Below are 2,927 nucleotides of genomic sequence, written 5' to 3'. Positions count from 1 at the left end.
TAACGTAACCCACATTGCCCCTTAACGTAACCCACATTGCCCCTTAACGTAACCCAACACACGTTGGGCCTTAACCCAACACACGTTGGGCCTTAACCCAACACACGTTGGGCCTTAACCCAACACACGTTGGGCCTTAACCCAACACACGTTGGGCCTTAACCCAACACACGTTGGGCCTTAACCCAACACACGTTGGGCCTTAACCCAACACACGTTGGGCCTTAACCCAACACACGTTGGGCCTTAACCCAACACACGTTGGGCCTTAACCCAACACACGTTGGGCCTTAACCCAACACACGTTGGGCCTTAACCTGCTCTGTAATTGTCATACGACGCGTTAAATTAGTGTAGTGTTGCCTAACTGCAACCCCCGCAATATAGTTTGCTACTCGCACTGCCCGGTCCCCAGTGTATCGCTTCATGTTAAACACCTTGCAGCTATACACTGTAATGTGGATGGCAGCAGGACGTACATGCTCAATGCCCTTTGCAGTTGTTCATTGGCATTTGCAGTTGTTCATTGGCATTCGCATGTGCGAAGCACTTAGCCTACGCTGTGGTACGGCCTGTGTCAACTGTCCGCTGATGTTGTACGTCCAAATCACACACTGTACTGCACATTGGTCCTCATGTACTGAATGATACATCGTGGTACATGTGACCGTACAACGACTGCGCCAACAACGGCGAACCATGCGGTCCAAATGTTGTGCACTCAGCTACGTGTCGTCTCCCTATAAGAGCTGGATTGCAGTGTGGTATGCCCTGGATGGCGATCAGCATGAGCCGTCTGTTGATGTAGTGGCGCGTGTTGTCAGACGTAGTCGTCTCTTCTCACACACCGTGATAGCATGGTGCACTGCGTTCCACATCTGCGACATGCGACAGAGGCCGGTTGACAGTCGTTCGCGCAATGGACATCGCATACGTACGGGGGCCACCTTCCACGTGTTCGCGAAGCGTGCACATGTTGTTGCGTGTATGTGGGCAGACATAGTGTGTCGTGACACCTGACACAGGCATGCAACAATCGTTGAATTTGCAAATGGCGATGGACGCCTACGTTTGCTGGTGACGTTATGCAAATGAACAACTGGTAAACCGTTGTGGTGCGGTTGTTCTCGCTAGAGGTGAATCAGTGATGGCGACGATCGGTTGAGCTACCAACCGGTTGTTCCAGCGATACCCACCATGCCCACGAACGTGAATGGCATCTGGGTGTGAAGCGATACGCGGCGGTGGCTGGGTGGGACCGTCCCCGGCCGGTGAGGGGGGGCCTCCCGGCGTGCTGGCCGCGCGGTGCGTGGGCGCACGCGCTACAGCCGGCTGGTGGGGGCGGCCAGTGGCAGGCGCGCCGGCCGACGGAGGCGGCAGGCGGCGCAGCTGCGCGCCGGCGCACCCTGCACGCGGCGCCGTGCGGCCAAAGTAGGTCCTCGCGGGCCCGGTGCGAAGCGCGGTGGACATCTGCAGTGTGCTGGTCCGATTGAGGACTGTGTGCGCTGAGGATGCGCCGCCGCCCGGCGCTCGGCGCCGCGACGCCGTCTGCTGCTCGGTCGCCTCTGCGGTTCTCGCAGGTGGTTTGTATCGCAGCTGTGCGGACGTGTTGGCGCGTGCGCTGTGCTGGGAGAGTTCGCTTCGGCACCCAAGTGGGGCTTTTGTCCTTCTGTGGCGCTGGCGTTGGAGCTGCCGGTCACCGTAGGTGGCGCGTGTTGTCTCCCGCCGGCAATGCCACGACAGCACGCTCCCGGGCCTCTGTCGGCAGCGGCAAGCTCAGTTGGGAGCACGGGTGGTCGCACCTAAAGCGTCTACTCGCCAAACTCCGGGCGATTGCGCCTCTCTCGAACCCGACCAAGTACTTAGGACGGCGCTGCGCGCCGCCGGGACCTGAGAGGGTTTCGAGGTGTATTGTGCAGGGGAGCTCAGCCTCCTCCTGTTTGCAGAATAATTGAGCGGACGCTTGCGTGTTCGCGCGGGCCCCCGGGACACACTCCCGGGCGGCCGGCTGCTCAGCTCTAGTTGACGCAGCTCCCTGGTTGATCCTGCCAGTAGTCATATGCTTGTCTCAAAGATTAAGCCATGCATGTCTCAGTACAAGCCGCATTAAGGTGAAACCGCGAATGGCTCATTAAATCAGTTATGGTTCCTTAGATCGTACCCACGTTACTTGGATAACTGTGGTAATTCTAGAGCTAATACATGCAAACAGAGTCCCGACCAGAGATGGAAGGGACGCTTTTATTAGATCAAAACCAATCGGTCGGCTCGTCCGGTCCGTTTGCCTTGGTGACTCTGAATAACTTTGGGCTGATCGCACGGTCCTCGTACCGGCGACGCATCTTTCAAATGTCTGCCTTATCAACTGTCGATGGTAGGTTCTGCGCCTACCATGGTTGTAACGGGTAACGGGGAATCAGGGTTCGATTCCGGAGAGGGAGCCTGAGAAACGGCTACCACATCCAAGGAAGGCAGCAGGCGCGCAAATTACCCACTCCCGGCACGGGGAGGTAGTGACGAAAAATAACGATACGGGACTCATCCGAGGCCCCGTAATCGGAATGAGTACACTTTAAATCCTTTAACGAGTATCTATTGGAGGGCAAGTCTGGTGCCAGCAGCCGCGGTAATTCCAGCTCCAATAGCGTATATTAAAGTTGTTGCGGTTAAAAAGCTCGTAGTTGGATTTGTGTCCCACGCTGTTGGTTCACCGCCCGTCGGTGTTTAACTGGCATGTATCGTGGGACGTCCTGCCGGTGGGGCGAGCCGAAGGCGTGCGACGCGCCTCGTGCGTGCTCGTGCGTCCCGAGGCGGACCCCGTTGCAATCCTACCAGGGTGCTCTTGAGTGAGTGTCTCGGTGGGCCGGCACGTTTACTTTGAACAAATTAGAGTGCTTAAAGCAGGCAAGCCCGCCTGAATACTGTGT

General features: G+C 57.2%; 1 non-coding gene across 1 annotated transcript in view; it reads left to right on the top strand.

Annotated features, from left to right (window-relative positions):
* The first annotated feature begins 2,032 nt into the window (after nt 1–2,032).
* LOC124569665 overlaps nt 2,033–2,927 on the top strand; it is a 1,910-nt gene continuing 1,015 nt past the window's right edge. Inside the window, exon 1 of the ribosomal RNA XR_006971268.1 lies at nt 2,033–2,927. This exon is cut by the window's right edge and continues 1,015 nt beyond it. This is a non-coding gene — a ribosomal RNA (small subunit ribosomal RNA).

The sequence above is a fragment of the Schistocerca americana genome, unplaced genomic scaffold (assembly GCF_021461395.2).
Source record: "Schistocerca americana isolate TAMUIC-IGC-003095 unplaced genomic scaffold, iqSchAmer2.1 HiC_scaffold_1519, whole genome shotgun sequence".
NCBI lineage: Eukaryota > Metazoa > Arthropoda > Insecta > Orthoptera > Acrididae > Schistocerca > Schistocerca americana.
This window is presented reverse-complemented; position numbering and strand designations above follow the sequence as displayed.